Raw genomic sequence first — 22,895 nt, forward strand, 5'->3', positions numbered from 1 at the left:
TAATTAGGAGCACCAGCTGGTCAGTGTTCGGCAGACGTCTCGTTTGTGAATGATGATACGCAGACAGGAGAGCGAGAGAGCTGATCTTCAAATCGCGGTCGTGAGCCCAAAATTACTTGTCAGCTACCTGAAGAGATCAACATGGGCAGTTACAACAATCATTTCACTGGGAACAATCATTTCACTGGGAACGTACAAACTATGTACAGACCAGCACCCGTGGTCGGGATCGAACCCGGGTCTCCGACGCTGCATTCGCTGTAAGGCAGCAACTCTACCGCTGTGCCACCCTGACCGCCTTGTGTGCCAGAATACGCTTGGAACAAGGACAGCTCCATGTGCTAACAAAATGCCAGGGCCAAACAAGAGTCCATGGCTAATCCTTGGTCTGCAGAGGGCGGGAGGAATCATTTTTCTGCCAGCTACTGAGGGCAGCCTGAGATATGCCTAACCATTTAGTTTAGTTCAGTTTTGTTTAGTTCAGATTTAAAGGATGTTCCTTTAGGAAGAAGACGAGGAGGAATTTCTTTAGTCAGAGGGTCGTGAATCTGTGGAATTCTTTGCTTCTGAAGACTGGAGGCTAAGTCATTGGATATTTTTAAGGCAGAGGCATAAAATAATTCTTGATTATTAGTACGGGTGCCAGGGGTTATGGGGAGAAGGCAGGAGAATGGGGTTAGGAGGGAGAGATAGATCAGCCATGATTGAATCGCGGAGTAGACTTGATGGGCCGAATGGTACTTATGACCATATAATCCTTCCCAAAGAAGGCAAGCATGCCAAACAACTCTTCACCACCCTGGCCACCTGACTTGGCACTTTCGGGGAATCATGAACCTGTACTTCATTCCACATCACACTCCAGGGGTAACATGGGCATTGAAACATGGACAATAGGTGTAGGAGTAGGCCATTCGGCTCTTTGAGCCAGCACCGCCATTCAATATGATCATGGCTGAATCACCCAAAATCAGTATCCCGTTCCTGCTTTCTCCCCATATCCCTTGATTCCGTTAGCCCTAAGAGCTATATCTAACTTTCTCTTGAAAACATCCGTCAAGTCCAGTCAACTTTATTTGTCACATTCACATACAAGATGTGCAGTGAAATGAAAGTGGCAATGCTTGCGGCTTTGTGCAGAAACAACAGAACCAGTATTTACATTTTAAAAAAAGAAGACGCAACAGTATTTATGCCCTGGTGAGATCAGAGTTTACAGTCCTGATGGCCTGTGGGAGGAAACTCCGTCTCATCCTCTCTGTTTTTGCTGTGTGACAGCGGGGGCGCTTGCCTGACCGCAGCAGCTGGAACAGTCCGTTGCTGGGGTGGTAGGGGTCCATCATGATCCCGCTGGCTCTGGCCTCCAGTGAATTGGCCTCCCGTGCCTTCTGTGGCAGAGAATTCTGTGCTTGTGTTCACTGCACAGGTCCTACCCCGCTTTGACATGCCAAACTATAATGCCCCACGCTTGCCGGAGTTAAATTCCATTTGCCGTTCCTTGGCCCACTTTCCCAACTGATCTAGATCCTGTCATAAACGTAGATAATCTGCCAATTTTGGCGCCATCTGCAAATTTACTGACAACGTTAGCTACATTGTCATGCAAATGATTATTCATTCACAGGGCAACAGCCAAATGATCCTCACCACCCACACCACCCAGTTCTCTTCAACAACACTACCCGCCTTCTCAACAGCTATCTCCTGGAAGGTGATCAGGTCCATTGTGAGGTCACTACTCGGAAGTTCCATTAGTTGCACACCATCCTGACTTATCACTGCTGGATCAGAATCCTCCATATACACCTTCAACACGCAGACCATAGTCTGGAAGACGTGGACTTTGACCGCCAGCCTCACTAACACAGACCTCATCTTCATGAATGAAAGTTACTGACTAGCTGTCCTCGCCAACTGCTAGAATTGCTAACTCCTGGAGCAGCCAGCCCTTTGTTGCGATTCTGCCACTGTGTGAAGATGCCAAGCACAGTGGGAATTAGGCACAAAAAGCTGGAGTAACTCAGCGGTACAGGCAGCATCTCTGGGGAGAAGGAATGGGTGACGTTTCAGGTCGAGACCCTTCTTCAGACCCAAAACGTCACCCATTCCTTCTCTCCAGACATGCTGCCTGTCCCACTGAGTTTCTCCAGTTTTATGTCTCTATCTTCGGTTTAACCCAGCGTCCGCATTGGGAATTTGTAGCGTTTCTGTCTTCTCTGAATTGTTGGTGATTAATGCTGGGGGCTGGTGTCACTGGCAGCGGAAGCCCTTGGGGACAGGACCAAGCTGTCATTAATTAGTCTAGTCAGTGAGTGTGGCCGGGCTCTTCATTCTCTGGTGGGGATCACAGCCCAGTGCGAGTTCTACACCGAGTCAGCATCCCCCCCCTCCGTGTACACCAGCAATTCCCCTCCCGCGTCCAAGCGTGCAAAGGACAATTACACTACTCAACCGCTGTCCCTTCCAACAGCAGAGCTAGAAAGAATTAATCTTTCTTCATTCCGGTGAACAAGCAATCACGAGAGGCCAGAGAGTTTTCAAAATAAGTGTGTTGTAAATGCAAACGACTGCCCGTTCATATCAAAGACGTTGAAAGATGGCGCCGCGTGATAAAGAATGATGCAGCTTGTCAATCTGCAGTCCGGTGAGAAAGCGGAGGTGGCCGGAATTAAAGAGCTGTCCCTTTTAAAAACGTGTCAGAAGGAACCGCAGATGCTGGTTTAAACCGTAGACTAAAAAAGCTGGAATAACTCAGCGGGACAGGCAGCATCTCTGGAGAGAAGGAATTGGTGACGTTTCGGGTCAAGACCCTTCTTCAGACTCCAAGAAGAGTCTCGACCCGAAACGTCACCCATTGCTTCTCTCCAGATATGCTGCCTGTCCCACTGAGTTACTCCAGCATTTTGTGTCTATTTTCCCTTTTTAAAACAATGACTTCCATTAATGGCCTGCAGCAACATCCGGGGCAAAGTGCTTCTCCATGTCCGAACAAACGTGGTTCGATTAAGATTTGTTGCGGACTGCTCTTTACGGATCATAATGTGTCGACCCTGAGCTGACGGCAGTACCAGAACAAGCTTCTTCATCAGAGCTCCAGTAAACCCGATACTGCTTCACGCATCACATAGAAGAATGGAATAGCAGAGATGGAGAGTAATCGGAAGATCAACCTAATATCACTCCACAATCCAATGACATTTTCTATTATGTGCAGGGAAGAACTGCAGATGCTGGTTTAAATCAAAGATAGACACAAAATGCTGGAGTAGCTCAGCAGGACAGGCAGCATCTCTGGAGAGCGGCAATGGGTGATGTTTAGGATGGAGACTCTTCATCAGTCTGAAGAAGGGTCTCAACCACATACATAAACACTCATCGATACACACCCATATAGAAGTACAATCTTGAGTAAAATAGGATGTTGCCAGGACCAGAGGGAGCTATATATAAGGAGAGGTTGAGTAGGCTGGGTCTCTATTCCAGGGAGCACAGGAGGATAAGGGGTGACATTAGAGAGGTATACAAAATCATGAGAGGAATAGATTGGGTAGAATAGGTGCACAGAGTCTTTTACCCAGAATAGGGGAATCGAGGACCAGAGGGCACAGGTTCAAGGTGAAGGGGAAAAGATTTAATAGGAATTCGAAGGGTAAAATCCCTGTCCCACTTAGGAGAGCTAAACAGCAACCTCTCGTGACTTTGCCCGCCACCCAAAAAAAAATCGCGGTCGTGGTGACCTGCAACCTCCTACCACCTCCCACGCATATGTTGAAAACCTTCCTCGACTATGAAGAAAACCAGACTAGACCTGCGACTAAAAAATTATCGATTTTTAAAACGGCAACCTATTTTTAGTCGAGGCCGGTTTTTTAAACATGATGAAAAAATAGCAGCAACCTGGATGAAGCCTCGATCACACGGAAACCACTTTCGACCATTAGGGAGATTGACCAAAACCTCCTGTGACCTCATGGAAACCTTGGGTGGTGGGCAAGGTCACCAGAGGTTGCTGTTTAGGACTCCTAAGTGGGACAGGGGCTTAACTTTTTTACACAGAGGGTGGTGGGTGTATGGCATAAGCTGCCAGAGGTAGTTGAGGCTGGGACTATCCCATCATTTAAGAAACAGTTAGACAGGTACATGGATAGGACAGGTTTGGAGGGATATAGACCAAGCGCGGGCAAGTGGGACTAGTGTGGCTGGGACATTGTTGGCCGGTGTGAGCGAGTTGGTCCGAAGGGCCTGTTTCCACACTGTATTAATCTATAACTCTATGACTGCCTCTGAACTTCAGCTTTTCACATGATTTATTCTCACTGCAACTATAACAAACATTAAGCTCTGTTGAAAGTAATGCAACTAGATTTTCAACTGATATATATGTGTCTCCATTTCTTGCCCTGAAATGTTTTTATTTTTCAAATGAGAAGTATCGTTAACCCAGATAACATTTGGACATTTTCATGAATTTAGAATAGTAACTTCTTTGACATTCCTTTTCCTATTTTAATCACGCCTATGCACCCAAAATGTATAGGATGTGTAAGAAGGGACTGCAGATGCTGGTTTAAAGTGAAGATAGACACAAAATGCTGGAGTAACTCAGTGGGGCAGGCAGCATCTCTGGAGAGAAAGAATGGGTGACGTTTCTGGAACGATTAGGCCCAGGATGATTGCATCCATTCATCTACAGCGTGTGAACGTGAGACTTATAAAGGGCCTGTCCCTCTTTCACGACCCAATACACCATCTTTTTAACTCGTGGACATTTTTCATCATGTTGAAAAAACGCCTCGACCTACTTGATGCCACGAGTACCTACGACTAACATCACGACCTGCTGCGACCTACCTACGACCTCGTGACGACCATGCTGCAAGTACGAGTCAAGGGCAAACTCAGCAGAGGTCGTGAATTAGGTCGTGAAATTGGGACAGGCCCTTTAGGAGAGTGCGGAGAGGTGATGGGTGGGTCTAGGGCACCATTTATGCCAGTGCTCTCTGTAGTGAATTAATGAAGAATGAGGTGATGCTGCAATATTGGAGAGACCATCTTTTGGATGAAGTGTTATGAAGTTGGAAGCTTCTATTTCCACTCTTGACAGAGTTAATGCGGTGGTACAATTCTAACCAACCCTTACTGCTCCACTTTTAACCATAGATTCAAACTAGTTTAGGTTAAGTTATTTCTCTTTTTTAACCATTCATCAAATTTAACCTATCATTTTTGGCCAACAAATGTACACATCAGTTGATGAAAGTTTGAAATTACTCCATCGGAAAGCGCAACAGTTAAAACTATATAAAGAATGATAATGGAGGAGTAGAAATACATTAAGGTAATTTTGAATAATATATTCTTCCAATCCCATGGGTGTACTGTATAAAGTTGCTTCAGTAAATTTTAATGTTGAACTTATTGAAGTCGTGTTGCCTTTAGCAATGTGTATTTTTAATTGGCTTATTGTGAAACATTTGTATGTACATCATGAAAGACCTGAGCAAAGATGCTCAATTGCATTCAGATCACAAATTAATACATTTAATGCAGTTGCACATCTCTAACCAACCCTTATTGCTCCACCTTTAACCAAAGATTTAACCTGGTTCAGGAAGCAGTATCTGAAATGAAGGAGTGTGTGTCAGAAGGAACTGCAGATGCTGGTTTAAACCAAAGACAGACAAAAAATGCTGGAGTAACTCAGCTGGACAGGCAGCATCTCCGGAGAGAAGGAATGGGTGATGTTTCAGGCGGAGACTTCTAAAGAAGGGTCTGGACCCGAAACGTCACCCATTCCTTCTCTTCAGAGATGCTGCCTGTCCCACTGAGGTACTCCAGCATTTTATGTCTATCTGAATAGAAGGAACTGTGTTGCTGAATTATTGTGGTCATGCTCTTTGGCTCACAGCAATATATCAGTTCATTAATTTTTGATGGAGACACAAACAGACTGCAGACACTGGAATATTGAGGAACCAAAATTGCTGGTGGAACTCAGTGGGTCAGGCAACATCAGCAAAATAAACTGGACAGACGTGTTTCGGGTCGGGATCCTTCTTCATGTTAGTCTTGGATACAACATTTGCCAGCTAACTCAGGAATATGAAATGTACACCAGAGGTCTCAACCTGAAACATCACCCATTCCTTCTCTCCAGAGATGTTGCCTGTCCCGCTGAGTTACTCCAGCATTTTGGGTCTATCATCGGTGTAATCCAGCATCTGCAGTTCTTAATTTCTGATAATGCTTCCTAAACTTGGTTACGACTTTGGTTACAGATGGAGCAGTGAGGGTTGGTTAGAAATGTACCATTGCAGTAACTCTATTTAGTGGAAATAGAAGCTTCCAACGTAACACTTCATCCAAAAAAGATGGTCTCTCCAATATTGCAGCATCACCTCAACCTTCATTGAAATATTTGCCTAGCTTATGTGCCCAAGTTTGAGAGTGGAGCCCTGTTCACGTAGCTCAGAAGCTGAGGTTGTTTGCAAGTCCAACTTGTGCTACCAACTTCCAACTGAGTACAATCGTCCTGGACCTCCTGGTTCTGAAGTTGGGCATTAAAGTGTTCTTATTGTCAGGAGCACGGCAGATTTCTCTGTTGAATAAAACAGAACACCTTCACAGCCTGATACCAGCAAATATATGCACAGTATTCTCTCCTGGCAGAAACCCTAAATCCCTTGTGTGCATGCACGTCCATTAGACATAGAGATTAGCAACAATCATCTCCCGACGCACTTTAGTAAAAATGTTACACTTCAACAAGTCGAGTTTGTAGTCATATGCGCAACTACGTTTCAAGAAGGTATAATAAAATCCTTGCTTGCAGGTGCACTGTAGATGCATTGACTCAGACAACACAAAAGAACAAATTTTACTTCGGAGTCACGTGAGTGACTATGTGAAGAGCCCACTCAGCACGCATGCGCGACATTGCGTTCACGCAGGCAACAGCGACGCAGCGGTAGTAGGCAGCTCCCGCTAAAAGCCTGAAGGAAAGGACCGTTAGGTAAGTACTTACCTTCAGTTTAAAGTCGGACTTTGCGTTTGTTTTTGCTCCAGGGGGAGCAAAGCAGCAGAGGGAAGCGGTCCCCGTTCGACTCCAGGGAAGGAGCCGACAGTGGAGGGGGGAGTGGCGGCAACGGGACCGCACACGCTGCGGTCCACAGTCACGGGTGCTGCGCTGATGCCCAATCCGCTAAACAGCTGTCTGACCAACAGCAGCGGACTGGTGGGAAATTCAAAAACCGGCCGGCACCCCTGCAGACTCCCGACAAGGAGACTCGCCGCCCGAGAACCACTGAAATGCCGCCCGAAAACGGCAGACAGTCTCTAACAGCAAGGTCAGGACCAAACCTCAGGCTGGAGACAGACACGGAAGATGGGATCAGCACTTCAAACAAGAAACAAGAGTGTCTGTTTCTCCAAGCTAGAGGAAGGTCATGGAGCTAAAAACTCCAGCGAGACTTGCCTCAGGAGTAGGGGCAAATCCGCCAAGGGAGCTAACACTCCCACTCCAGTGCCTAACAGCACTGGCCATCTCCCTTGTCGAGGGATTGATGGGGACCGGACTGGACGGGTCAAGAAGAGGGATCACTGGCTGAAATTTATCGGGAGTATGCTTGAGGTATAGGATCAGGAAGAGCTGCTGGGTGTGGCCGCTATGTGGCTCCACCACTAGCGAGATGGCTTTTCAGTCTCAACTGATGGCCAGCTTACTACCTGTTCTTTTCAAAAAACCTCTCCAAGACAGGTAGTCATGAGGTGTTGGATTCATCACGCCTCCCCTAAATTGCATTTACTCAAAGTGCCCACTGTTATTGGGGGGTACATTGAGCATAGCTTTAAAACCCAAATATCTTAAAATGCGTTTGATATCCCTGACGTTGGTTATCATTTTGCATGCTCATTTCAGAGGGACAGGGTAGTATGGCAAAACACCATCTCTACTGCTTGCAGTGCTCCGCAACTTCTTAGGAAATAATAAAACCTGCCCTCAACTTAAAAAAATTACAGGACTGTGAGAATGCTGACCTCTCAACCACAGATCCTGCTAGCTGGCTAAGTTATCAAACTAAGCCTAAAAAACTGGAGAAGTATCCAAAATTCGGCATCTAGAGTCTGGAATGAGCACCACACGAAACCAGCAGCAGTGCCTCTACACGTCCACCAGTAGGCGTCCACCTAATAGTACTGGTGTAAGCTCGGGGCCCGCATGCCAACTGTAAGCCCTGTTTTTTCAGGCCAGGGTCCAGAGCGGGCCCCCTGGAAAACTGTGCCACCCCAACAACACCATCCCTACGGACAAGGAACCGGAAACCGAAGAGATGAACACACCACGGAACAACAGTGAAATAAGATAAGTATGGTTCCTGCCTTCACACAAAAGAGGAAGGGTTTGTACTAACAAAGCATTCAAGGATAAAATTAAATTAGATCCCATCCTGCTCGGCCTTTTGGCTAAGATTAGTAGTAGCCTTATCAGTTTATATCTGATATGTCCCTTCCCAGGGACCATACAATACCAGTACAGCATGCACCCTAGGGGTCTACCCTCCCACTAATAAGAACATGAGGGACTAGGAACTGGGGGTTATAATTATACAGGGGTCATATAGAAGCCTATATGAACCTTTGGTACTAACTAACCAAGATGGTAATGTCGCCATCATTGATATCAAGGGGTCATAATAAACCCAGTATGAACCTTTGGCTATAAAAATCCCAACATGGTATATGACACATCGTCATTGACTTGCCACTTGAGTATCTCGCCAGGCCACGCTTGGAATATTGAAACTGCCAACCTTTCATTCCAAGCATACTTAATGGTAGACATCAACTTAAAAGATGCATACTATTCAGTACCCATTCAAAAAACTTGGAGATAACTTGGCAGTATTAATTATCGACTATGGCTATTACAGCCAAACTGGTTCCAGATATTCTAACCAGCCCTGGCTATATTAAAGAACTATCGTCATGGCATGTTCCAATGATATTAACGACGACTAATCCATGGGTTTAGCTATCACAGCTTTAGCTATTATTCTTTTAGCCGAGCTTGTCATGCAATCCAGATGGATCTACGATTGAAACCATCGTTCTCAGCCTTGACTAAGATCAAGCGGAGTATCTGTTGTTGTTAGTTCTATTTTGACTCGTTCCTTATCAAGGGACCATATATCAATTGATTTGGAACAGGGAGATGGGGAGGGGCTTGCTCCGTCCACTCCACGCATCAAGCAGTATTGCAGTACCTTGAAATATAAATCCTCTACTGTTGACTATTTGGTATTCAACACTCTACCCACTTATCTTTAACTTGGCATAGGAGAGTCAGTATGACACAACCTGTAACAATTAATGGTATCTACCTACCATTCAACAGTGGCAAGAGAATTGGGAGTTAGTAGCAGCTGTTCCAGCTACTTAACTTGAACCTTGCATTAAGGCTAGGTGCTAATGTTTAAACTATCCACACCCAAAACATGGTGGCATATGGACTAACCTGGAGTCGTCATCACCATAGACACTAGGCGTAAAACCTAGTTTGGAAATTTGAGTACGCTCTATTGGCAAAGCATATTATCCTGCAGTGCACCATTTTGCATGTTCGTTTATAATTAACAACATCACAGTAGTGACATACACAAACCACTTGGGCAGAATAAATCGATATCATGGGACATTTATTTAAAAATTGGAAACTACAGGTTGTCAAAAATAGATGACCATCAGCGAACTTACCTACTAGGTGAGCTAAATACTGTAAACAGACATATTAAACCCAAGTATTGCTGGAATTACAAAGCAATATGGAACACCCGATATCGATTTCACTGTATTCAATTTAATTCTCCACGTACCGATGTATGTCGCAAGAAACCAAATTTGAGGCAGGGGCAATGAATTCATTCCCACTGAATTAGGAAGCGTGAGGGGGGAATCTAATCTATGTTTTTCCCCTTTTTTCCTACCTCATCAGGTACTACGGCCTCATCAGTCGGGTACTACGCACATGCCACGATAAATTAAACTATTGGATTGCAGATTTGAAAAGACCATCACTGGGCCTGGATTGCAGAATTGGGAAGACGGCTGGGCCTGGATTGTCAATAGCGCAATCAACACAAGGATAGCATCCCATCGCATATCCACTAGGGAACATACTTGGCGAAATCAAGAAGTGGGATGATACCATTCAAATACAGGAACTACATATTCAACTACAACAAACCTGTATTGGAGTTCTGGCAGGTCTTCACCACAATGAAGGATTCAGCCAGAAGTGCTCTGTCAGCCTACTTAACTTGGGCACCAGGACCACAGGCCATAGGGTACCTCCCGCTGGTGATCAAATTTAGGAGAGGTTAACCCCCCAGACCCAGGTACACCCAAATCTGGGATGTCAGTATGGACCTGACGTACCTTAGGGGATGGTACACAAAAATGCTGGAGAAACTCAGCGGGGCAGCAGCATCTATGGAGCGAAGGAAATAGGCGACGTTTCGGCCCGAAACGTCGCCTATTTCCTTCGCTCCATAGATGCTGCTGCACCCGCTGAGTTTCTCCAGCATTTTTGTGTACCTTCGATCTTCCAGCATCTGCAGTTCCTTCTTGTACCTTAGGAGATGGTCACCAGCCAGGTCCCTCACCCTGGAACAGCCCACCCTGAAGGGACATGCTGATGGCCTTGTCTCAGCACAAAGAGTCCAGTTTCCTCCATCCACTACGATTGGACAATATGGTCCACTACACCATGTTACATTTACCATTAGGGACTGGGCAAACAGAGCAGACCAGGAACATCAGGTCTAGTTATGGAATTCCGGGCATACCCACCTGAACCACGGTTATGTGTCATGACCCACTTATTGAACTACATCGACACAATAAGTAATCATCGAGGGAGAGGAAAAGCCTTATGGGTCAGCCACAAGAAACGTTATAGTCGGGTGACGAGCCAAACTATCTCAAGTGGCTCAAGCAGGTACTGGGAGTTGCTGGAGTACATATTAACGTGTATTAATCTTACTCCACCAGGACAGCATCCACATCAGTGACTAAGAGGATGGACATGCCTATGGACCACATCCTGGCTACAGCGCGGTGGTCTAGGGAGTATACGTTCCAAACTTTTATAACAAACCACTGGCAGAACCTGTATCGGTTGCAGAAAAAGAATCTGCAAAAAATATATAATTTAAGCCCGGGGGAGCATTTGGTCTTGTTGTTGTTAATAACACCATTATTGTTTTTACAAACAGCTTCATGGTTGATTACAATAACATACTTCCTCCCTCGAATGACTTTGGCAGCGAATGAAGTATGAACTGTTACACGGTTTGAAATCACAGAGCTTTAAAATCTTCACGTAGTCACTCACGTGACTCCGAAGTAAAATAGTAAGATTAAACGAGAACTTACCAGTTTGAAGTTTGATCTGTATTTTATGAGGAGTTACGATGAGGGATTACGTGCCCTCCGCTCCCACCCTCAATAATATGGATCAAACTGATAACTGATGTCCCCTTTTCTTTACTATGTTTATTTCAATAACTATGTCTATCTGTGATTCCACACCGCTGCTTTGAAGTATGTCGCGCATGCGTGCTGAGCGGGCTCTTCACGTAATCCCTCATCGTAACTCCTCATAAAATACAGATCAAACTTCAAACTGGTAAGTTCTCATTTAATCTTACTATTATACAACACTAGTGAAAAGAAAATGACTGTGCAAAGACAAAACATTAGTGCAAGGTTCAAATAGAAAAACAAGTCCATGACAGTACAAGAGGTGGTCATAAACAGGATCCTGGAGAGGTTAAAGGGAATTTGGGAAATGGGGATCCAGCAATTTCAAAGGAGACGGCAAAATGAGAATCCATTAAGTTTCAAGAGAAACTGACACATAAAGCTGGAGTAACTTTCAGTTGGGTCAGACAGCATCTCTAGAGAAAAGGAATAGGCTACTCTTTCGGATCAAGAACCTTCTTGAAGAAGAGTCCCGACCTGAAACGTCACCTATTCGTTTTCCTCAGAGATGCTGTCTGACCCGCTGCTGTCTTGATCCGAAACTTCACCTATTCCTTTTCTCCAGAGATGCTGCCTGACCCGCTGAGTTACTCCAGCTTTCTGTGTCTATCTTCGGTTTAAACCAGCATCTGCAGTTCCTCCTTCCTACAGTTTCAAGAGGGGGTGGGATAGGGGACCCTGTAAGTTTGATGGGAGAATAGTAAATAGGTAAATAGTAACTAGAAATAGTAACTGAGCTAGATACCAAACCACTAGGAATCCTTAATAATCGGAGAATGTCTTCTCAGAGTTTATGTACTGAATAAAAGTGCCCACCTAAAATGTTGTGCTCAACTCTCTGGATTAGGAATTGAACCAAGAATCTTCAACTCTAGCTTGAGCTGCTGATTTTACCTTTTGGCCCAAAACGTTGCCTATTTCCTTCGCTCCATAGATGCTGCCTCGCCCGCTGAGCTTCTCCAGCATTTTTGTCCACCTTACCCTTTTCTAGCTTATTTTCTGACCAGAATTTTCAGAATGCATTGCATCATGAGATATTGCAAGGCTTCCAGTTCACTTAATCGGAACCAATAATAACCATAGATTAGTTTATAATGAGAACATCAAATCCTTCTGTTTTTCATTACAGCAATCTATCTCCCACAATCTGCCTCCAGCTAATAAATTGCCAGTGGTCCTAACAAAATCACACTTATCGCCAGCTCCGTTTTATATGGTCATTAACCAGTATGAGTTCCAGCAAGCTTCTATGCAGAGGTCTTGAAACTCAAGTCTGTTGTTTAATAGATTCTTCTCTTCATGAAAAGAAACACTTATGTAGCATAAAACACCAATCATGCTTCACTGCAAAGAACACCAAACAAAGTTTGATACCCAACCACAGAAGGATAGTTAAAGTAGAGGGAACATCCTCTTGGTAGAATGAGTGATAGAGAGGTTTAAGACCATAAGACGTATGAGCAGAATTAGGCAATTCAGTCCGTCGAGCCTGCTCCACCATTCAATCATGGGTGATCTGTTATTCTCACTGAACCCCATTCTCCTGCCTTCTCCCCATAACCTATGCTGGCTTTACTATTCAAGCACCTATCAATCTCCGCTTTGAAAATACACAATGACTTGGCCTCCAATAGGGGGCAATACAGTGGTGCAGTGGAAGAGTTGCTGCCTTACAGCGCCAGTGAACAGTGTTCGATTCTGACTACGGGTGCTGTCTGTACAGAGTTTGTACATTTCCACCCCCCGTGATCTGCCTGGGTTTCCTCCCACACTCCAAAGACGTACAGGTTTGTAGGTTAATTGGGTTGGCATAATTGTAAAATTGTCTCTAGTGTGTGTAGGATGGCGTTAGTGTGCGGGGGTGGTTGGTCGGCACAGGCTCAGTGGGCCGAAGGGCCTGTTTGCGTGCTGTATCTCTAAACTAAATTAAACTGAAAACAGTGTGGCTGTGAATTCCACAGATTCATCACTCCCTGGCTAAAGAGATTCCTCCTCATCTCCATTTTAAATGAGCAGCAGCAATGGACCAGAAATCAATGTTGGCCAGTGAGCGCATGAGAATTGATGCAGTGATGAAGAAGCAGAGTTTAGAAGTAGCCCGAGTGTGTCTAAGGTAATTTGAGGAATGGCAGAGAGGAGAACATTGCTACAGTTCAGGCAAATCAAAGGCATCTTGAAGGAATCAAATTATCTTATTGAGGTGTATAAAATAATGACAGGAATAGATTAGGCAGATGCACACAGTCTTGTGTCCAGAGTAGGTGAATCGAGGACCAGAGGACATAAGTTTAAGGGGAAAAAATCTGAGGGCTAACATTTTCACTCAAAGAGTGGTGGGTGTATGGAACAAGCTGCAGGAGGGGGTAGTTGAGGCTGGGACTATACCAACATTTAAGAAACAGTTAGACAGGTACATGGATAGGACAGGATTGGAGGGGTATGGACCAAACGCGGGCAGTTGGGACTAGTGTAGCTGGGACATGTTGGCCGGTGTGGGCAAGATGGGCCTGATTCCACTCTGTATCACTCGATGCCTCCATGGCAACTATTGGAAATTCAGTAGCAAATGAGCTGGAATAGAGGGATGGTAATATAGGTAGAAACAGATGATGTGTGGTTGGAAGGTAAATAAAAATGCTGGAGAAACTTAGCAGGTGAGGCAGCATCTATGGAGCGAAGGAATAGGTGACGCTCCAACCTTCTAGATGGAGGGAGTATAGTAGGGGACTTCTTGATGGAGGGAGTATAGTAAAGCCCCTGTCACACTGTACGAGGTAATTCACGAGTTCTCCCGCGTTTTCCCCTGATTCAAACTCGGAGAATGTCCGTAGCGGGTCCGTAGGAGTTCGTGGATATCTCGTAGCGGCTCGTAATGGTCAATTACGAGTAAAAAGTAACAATTTTTTTAATCACGAGTATTTTTTTACTCGTGGACATTTCTTACAGGGATGAAAAAAGTCACGAGTTTACCGGATTTCCCGAGTACCTACCGTTAGCATTACGAGCCGCTACGAGACATCCACGAACTCCTACGGACCCGCTACGGATATTCTCCGAGTTCAGGGGAAAATTGGGGAGAACTCGTGAATTACCTCGTACAGTGGGGCAGGGGCTTGAGGGACTTCAAGACGGAGAGAGTATAGTCATGGGAGACTGAGAATGCATCCTTTTGGAGCATCGTTGTTGATTAGAAGGAGAATCGCGACTTTGCGCCCCACCCAAGATTTCCGTGCGGTTCCCGGAGGTTGCAGGTGGTGGAAGCAGGTAGGGAGACTGACAAAAACCTCTGGGAACCGCACGGAAACCTTGGGTGGGGCACAAAGTCTCCAGAGGTTTCCGTTCAGGTTTTGTAAGTGGGACAGGGGCATTAGAGTATTGTTTACAGTTTTGCGCACGTTATAGGAAAGATGTCGGCAAACTGGAAAGGGTGCGGAGAAGAGCCTGTCTGACTGCGGCGAACTAATCCGCGAGTTCAGAAGAGGTTAGGAGAGTTTGAAAACATGTCATGTTGAAGACCTTTCGATTATGTAGAAGACCTCCTTTGATCTCCTTCGACTATGTAGAAGACGAGCTTTGACTAGCTACGACTAGCTTCAGGAAAATTGTACACGAATAGTGAAGAGTGAAGACGACCTCCTTCGATCTCCTTCGACCTCCCTTCGACTATATTGGAGACTATCTACGACTACCTTCGATTACCTTCGACTACCCTCGATTACCTACGAATAGGTATACGGATACGAATAACTCTTCTGAACTCGCAGATTAGGTCGCCGCAGTGGGACAGCCCCTTTACGAGGATGTTGTCAGGACTCGAGAGCCTGAGCTGTTGGGATAGGTTGAGTCGGCTAGCACTGTTCCTTGGAGTACAGGGGGATGAGGGGTGACCTTATAGATGTGTATAAAATCATGAGTGAAATAGAGTGGAGCAGATGCACAGAGGCTCTTGCCCAGAGTAGGTGAATCAAGATCCAGAGGACATAGGTTTAAGGTGAAGGGGGGAAAGATTTAATAGGAACCTGCGGGGTAACATTTTTAGACAAAGGATGATGGGTGTATGAAATGACCTGCTGGAGGGTGTAGTTGAGACAGGTACTACTGCAATGTTTAAGAAAGATTTAGGCAGGTACATAGATAGGATAGGTTTAGAGAGAAATAGGCCAAATGCAAGCAGGTGGGACTAGTGTAGATGGGATGTGTTGTGTGGGCGTTGGGCTGAAGGGCCTGTTTCCATGCTGTATCACTCTATGACTTTTCATGTATTATATATAGGCAGATAAGAGTTGGTCTTGGCTTCAAATTCAGCATAGACATTGCGGGGACGTGAGCCTGTTCATGTGATGTTCTAAAACTGACAGATTAAAAGGTGTCTTCAATGTAAATTCATGCTACGAAAAGCAGTCTTTACTGTGAAAGTGAAGTGGGAAATGTAATTGAAGCAGCATAAATTAAATGTGTAGGAAATAACTGCAGATACCAGACACAAATATAAGATAGACACAAAATGCTGGAGTAACTCAGCAGGACAGGCGGCATCTCAGGAGAGAAGGAATGAGTGACGTTTCGGGTCGAGACCCTTCTTCAGACTGATGTATGAAAAAGGATCTTGACCCGAAACGTCACCCATTTCCTTCTCTCCAGAGATTCTGCCTGTCCCGCTGAGTTACTCCAGCATTTTGTGTCTATCTTCAACATAAATTAACTCCCATGCCGTGAGTGGGAAATTGACTAACCAGAGCGTGAACAGAAACAAGCCACGAGAGTATCTAGCTGACTGCACTCCACTTGAGTGCAGCTTCTTGTTGGAAGCATAGGGTTGAAGAATTAATCTGACTTATCTTTCACTCATAATCATGGGAAAAGAGCAAGTTAATGAAAAGCTAAGTCTAGCAGCAAAAATACAAATGTACTGAGCCAAGCGAGTAACTGCAGCCGCATAGAATCCAGTCGCTCGGGTTTGCCGACCTTGAATGAAGAAAATACTTGCCGCAGATAGTTTAGATATTTTGCTCTCGTTTATTATATTTTTTCATTTAAATCAATTTTTTACCAGATTGAGTTATTTTAAAGATGACCTTTTTAGATTGAGTTTTTAAAATAATTTTCTTTAGACTTTAGGCTCCTTTGTTGAGTTTAGTTAAGTTTTTGTCACGTGTACCAAGATACAGTGAAAAACGTTTGTTGCGTGCTATCCAGTCAATGCATGATTACAATCGAGTCATTACAGCATATAGATAAAGTCTGATCAAAGATCATCCGAGGGTTGCCGATGAGGTAGATAGTATCTGGTTGTGGTGGGATGATCCAGTTGCCTGATAACAGCTGGGAAGAAACTGTCCCTGAATCTGGTGGTGTGCCTTTTCATATTTCTTTGCATTGTGCCCAAAGGGAAAGGGGAGAACTTTATCCGTTATCCTTATCCTTGATTATGCTGCTGGCCTTGCCAATCAGTGTGAGGTATAAATGGAGTCAATGGAAGGGAGGTTGATCTGTATGATGGCCAAGGCAGCGTAATAAGCAGGGTGGGTTGCAGGAGAAACGGAGAGTTGTGTTTCCAACTGATGATTAGACACATAAGGCAGGGGTAACTCAGCGGGCCAGACAGCATCTCTGGAGAAAAGGAATGGGTGATGTTTCGGGTCGAGACCCTTCTTCTGAAGAAGAGTCCCAACCCGAAACGCAACCCATTCCTTTTCTGCAGAGATGGGGTCTGACCCACTGAGTTACTCCAGTTTTTTGTGCCTATCATCCGAGTTCATGAGTCAGTAAGAAAAAAATAGGCTACAGGGAAATATGTAGGGAACGGAACTGGTGAAAATGCAAGAGAGCCAGCGCAGACTGAATGGACTGAATGAGCTCTCTCTCTGTCATAAGAAAATATAAAAGATGGGAGAAATATATAACTTACTTATCTGGTTTCTGACACCGATTCAGCAGCTTTTAATAACAAGCAATCAATAGATGAGAAGTAAATTAATTCTTCTTCTCTCGAAAAGCCTTTACATATTAGTTTAGTTTAGTTTAGTTTAGTTTAGTTTAGAGATACATCGCGGGAACAGCTCACTGAGTCCCCGCCGACCAGTGATCCCCGCACATTAACACTTTGCAACACACTACTCACACAAATTACATTAATGTCAAGTCAATTAGCCAACAAACCTGTACGTCATTGGAGTGTGGGAGGAAACGAGAGCACCCAGGGAAAACCCGGGTCACGGGGAGAAAGTACAAACTCCGTACAGACAAGCACCCGCAGTCAGGATCGAACCCGGGTCTTTGGTGCTGTGAGGTAGCAACTCTACTGCTGCGCCATCCGCAGCTTGCTGCGCTGAGACTAAACTATTGCACAAAAAACAGGTGCAGGAGGAGGCCATTCGGCCCTTCAAGCCACCAAACAATTTATACTTTGACACATTCCAGAAAATTTAACGTGTAGGAAGGAACTGCAGATGCTGGTTTAAACCGAAAATGGACACAAAATTCTGGGGTAATTCAGCGGGACAGGCAGCATTTCTGGAGAGAAGGAACGGGTGACGTCTTGGGTTGAGCCCCTTCTTCAGACTAGTCACCAATTCAGAAACGTCACCCATTCCTTCTCTCCAGAGATGTTGCCGGTCCCACTGAGTTACTCCAGCATTCTGTGAATATCTTCAAGAAGATGTTATGTTTGGAATAAGGATTATGAATGCAACTAACAGAAAAGACAAATCCATGACCCTATTTCTGTGATTATGCATCCATTAAAGTGGCTCCCATGACACATTCACACAATTTAGCGCAATTGCAGTGTTGGCTCAAGCCCACATTCTGTTATTGATTCAAACTTTCCCTCGGATACAGGAGATACCCGTTCCAAATTTAGTAATATTTCAGACTGTGTGAGCAGAACAGTGTAATCTCTTTCATTCAAGATCCTTCTTCAGGCCGATGTCGGGGGGGGGACGGGAAAAAGAAAGGAAGAGGCGGAGACTTGTCGCCTATTCCTTCACTCCATAGATGCTGCCTCCCCCGCTGGGTTTCTCCACCTTTTTGTCTACCTTCAATTTTTCCAGCATTTGCAGTTCTTTCATAAAAATCTCTTTCATTCGCACGCCTAATGTCTGGATTACCTACTGTCCGTTTTAGTTTAGTTTCGAGATACGGCACAGAAACAGGCCCTTCGCCCCACCGAGTCTGCGCCGGCCAGCGATCGCCGCACATTAACCCTATCTTACACACACTAGGGACAACTTACACTTATACCAAGCCGATTAACCTACAAACCTGTACATCTTTGGAGTGAGGGAGAAAACAGGAGCTCTCGGAGAAAACCCACGCGGTTACAGGGAGAACGTACAAACTCCGTACAAACAGCACCCGTAGTCAGGATCAAACCCGGGTCGACTGGCGCTGTGAGGCAGCAACTCTAATGCTGCGCCACCGTGCCACCCTACACAGACGTGAAGTGAAAGCCCCATGGTCCAATGTATGTGGTGAGCATTCGCCCCGAGATTGTGCTTCAGCACCACACTGCTTCCTCCAAATTCCCCCTCGCACTATGTCCCATTCCCACCACTCTCTCACACACTCCTTGTTGCAAGATTCAAATGGGAATGCCTTTAACACGTGCAGCATGTTCTGCATCATGTGTACCAAGGTACAATGAAAAACTATCCAGTGACTGCTATCTTGTCAAATCGCTCAATAATGGCCTTTCACAAGCATAAACGGTAGTGCAAAGAGAAAGAATGTAGTGCTGCAGCTACAGTGAAAGCGCTGATAATAAAATAAAAAGTGCAAGGACTGCAATAAAGTAGGTTGGAAGATTAGAACGGTACACTCAGCTTATGGGCTGTCCATTCAGTAGCCTCTCTGGAGAGAAGGAATCATTCCTGTCTGTCTGTCCCGCTGAGTTACTCCAGCATTTTGTGTCTATCTTCGGTTTAAACCAGCATCTGCTGTTCCTTCCTAACCATTCAGCGGCCTGATACCCAGAGGGAAGGCGCAGTTTCTGAATCTGCTGGTACGTGCGTTCAAAGTTTTCTGATCTTCTGCCCGAGGGAATGACGTGTCGGTGATTATGTTTCTTCAGAAGCTTAGACTCGAATAGGCCGGCCCTGAGCTCTGAAGCACATCCCTTAGTTAATTGTGACTGCTTGGCTCTGCAGTATTAGCAAAGGTCGCCTACCTCTCCTTACTGTCTCGGGCACTGAAAATGATATCTGCAACTTGCCAATAAACAAGTGAGACTAGCAGTCTCAGAACTGCCGACATAATCTTATTCGGCACATTCAGTAGGTGCCATAATTAAAACACATTCCGGTTGAATAGAATTACAGAATATATTGGTGGCTGGAAGGTCCATTGAAGCAGAAAATACCTCTATATTGCACGTACTGGAGTATTGAGAGCAGATTTTCACCAGCAATAGGGGAGATGAACCAACAGATTTTAATTCAAGCTGCAGGTTTCACTGCATTTAAGCAGGAAAACAACAGTTTTGAAAGAGCGGTTCACACATTCTTTAGTCAGAGGGTGGTGAACCTATGGAATTCTTGGCCGCAGAAGGCTGTGGAAGCCAAATCAAGGAATATTTTTAAGGCAGAGATAAATAGATTCTGGCAAAACAGGATCACGTGGCGTGTCTTGTGTTCTATGAAACTCAAATTTCAAAAAAAAAAAAATCTAAGAGAAAAACGACCTTCTTATTGTGGAATGCACAAAGCCAACAATTTTCTTTTTGGAACTTTAAATGAATGAATGAATTAATAAGTTTATTGGCCAAGTATTCACATACAAGGAATTCGCCTTGGTGCTCCGCCCGTAAGTGACAATATGATATACAGTGATAGTTAGGAATGACACATAAAACGTTACACATTAAAATGAACATTAGCACCTATTTTCTGGCGTTGCACGCCAGGGTCTAGAATTTTCATTCAGCCCTCACCATGCTGATGCCCTCACCATGCTGATGAGATCTTCTTCAGTGCTGCCTGAGATCCATGGAGTCCACATGAGGAACCTGGCCCAGCTGGATACCATTGTGTGCTTACCTGGCACTTCCTTGAGCCGCCATCTCTGACTCTCTCCTACCACAAGTAACCCCTGTCAATCCTTGGGCAGCCACCCCAGCCACTCCCCAGTCAACATCTCACTGCACTCTTCTACTCATGGTGGCCGCCTATCTTTATCCAGGCCATTTAGTTTCGAAATGGGACCTGATCAATCCCCATTCCTGAATCTCCCTCCTCTCCAAGAAGACTGCAAAAAGTTGTGAACATTGCCCAGTCCATCACCAGCTATGAGCTCCCCACCATCGAAGGAATTTATCGGAGTCGCTACCTCAAAAAGGCTGCCAGCATCATCAGAGACCCACACCAGCCTGACTCTGCGCTCATCTCACCCCTGCCATCGGGAAGAAGGTACAGGAGCCTGAAAACTGTAACATCCAGGTTCAGGAACAGCATCGTCCCTACAGCCATCAGGCTGTTAAACACGACAACGTCAAATAAACTCTGAACTACAAAGAGTATTATTGTTATAAGAGCTATATTTAAGAGGGAGTTAGATGTGGCCCTGGTGGCTAGAGGGATCAGGGGGTATGGAGAGAAGGCAGGTGCGGGATACTGAGTTGGATGATCAGCCATGATCACATTGAATGGCGGTGCAGGCTCGAAGGGCCAAATGGCCTACTCCTGCACCTATTTTCTATGTTTCTATGGTATTATTGCACTGTTATTGTTCGGCTTTGTGTGTGTGTGCGTGTGTGTGAGTATATACACATATAATCTATATATAAGTGTATTTGTGAGTACAGGTGCACAACCTTTTTATCCGAAAGCCTTGGGACCAGACACTTCTCGGATTTCGGAATTTTTCGGATTTCGGAATGGAAGATTTTTAGCGTAGATTAGGTAGGTAGCGCCGGCGGCTTGAAAAGTCTAAATGTTAGTCAGTTAGTTTGTAGGGATTTTATGTGGTTGGGGGGGGGGGGGGGGGGGGGGGGTGAAGTGGGAAACTTTAATTCTTAGTCCCCTACCTGGTCGGAGAGGCGGGGAGCGGGCAATGCCTTACCGGGTCACCGTGCAGTAAGCTCCAGAGCGCTGGGGCCGCCGACTCCCAACATCGCGGAGCTGGGGCTGCGGGCGTCCGGTCACGGGCGGCGCTGGATTTGGAGCGCCGCGCAGCCAGGGGTAGAGTTGCCGGGGTCGGAGCTACAACCGGCGCCGCCCACAGCCCCAGCTCCGCGATGTTGGGAGTCGGCGGCCACAGCGCTCTGGAGCTTACTGCACGGCGACCCGGTTTCACTGTAGCCGCAGTGCAACATTCTTTCTCTTTGCACTATCGTTTATGCTTGTGAAAGACATTATTGAGCGATTTGACGAGATAGCAGTCACTGGATAGTTTTTTCACTGTTTCTTGGTACACATGATACAGAACATGCTGCACGTGTTATAGGCATTCCCATTTGAATCTTGCAATGAGGAGCATGTGTGAGATTGGTGGGAATGGGACCACTCTCTTTTTTACCCAGAGAGTTGTGAATTTGTGGGGTTCTCTGCCTCAGAAGGCAGTGGAGGCCAATTCTCTAGATGCTTTCAAGAGAGAGCTAGAAACAGCTCTTAAAGATATGGTGAGAAGGCAGGAACAGGGTAATGAATGTGGAGGATCAGCCATGATCACAGTGAACGGCGGTGCTGGCTCGAAGGGCTGAATGGCCTGCTCCTGCACCTATTGTTTATTGTCTATTGTCTATTGTAATCTATTTCTTATTAAGTTCAAGAGTCAAAAGTGTTTAATTGTCATAGGCACTTACAATGGAACAATGAAATTCTAACTTGCAGCAGCATAACAAGCACGTAACACAATACACCTTGATAATATATATTATAAACAAGATTGCACTAAATTAATAATGCTAGTGCAAAAAAAAACCCCAAAGTTCTTAGTGCAAGGCAAGACAGCCCAAAGTCTATCGGCTCGGCAACTTGAACGCCCAGCAATGAAAGAGATTTCAAATTAATCATTTCATACAGCAAAAACCTTGAAGCTAAAGACCTGCCAACACTTCTGAATATCTAAGCAAATGAAACCATGCATGATATTCCATTTATCCTCCTCAACCTGGACCAAGGACTGCATGGCAGAAGCCAACAATTAATTACATACTGCTGAATAAAAAGGCTTTGTCCCATGACATAAAAGTCCACATTAACGGGACGGAGGTGGAACGTGTTTCCAGCTTCAGGTTCCTGGGGGTCAACATCTCCGATGACCTCTCTTAGACCCACAATACCTCAACTCTGGTCAAGAAGGCTCACCAGCGTCTCTTCTTCCTGAGGAGACTAAAGAAGGTCCATCTGTCTCCCCAG

At 45.3% G+C, this 22,895-nt stretch overlaps 1 protein-coding gene and 1 pseudogene across 2 annotated transcripts in view; one reads left to right on the top strand and one right to left on the bottom strand.

The window, feature by feature from the left end:
* Positions 1 to 22,895, bottom strand: part of sorcs2 (sortilin-related VPS10 domain containing receptor 2) — a 736,913-nt gene that overhangs the window by 242,757 nt on the left and 471,261 nt on the right. The gene's annotated exons all lie outside the window — the stretch shown is intronic.
* Positions 9,104 to 9,282, top strand: LOC129704757 (U2 spliceosomal RNA; annotated as a pseudogene).

The sequence above is a fragment of the Leucoraja erinacea genome, chromosome 1 (assembly GCF_028641065.1).
Source record: "Leucoraja erinacea ecotype New England chromosome 1, Leri_hhj_1, whole genome shotgun sequence".
In the NCBI taxonomy this organism is placed as follows: domain Eukaryota; kingdom Metazoa; phylum Chordata; class Chondrichthyes; order Rajiformes; family Rajidae; genus Leucoraja; species Leucoraja erinaceus.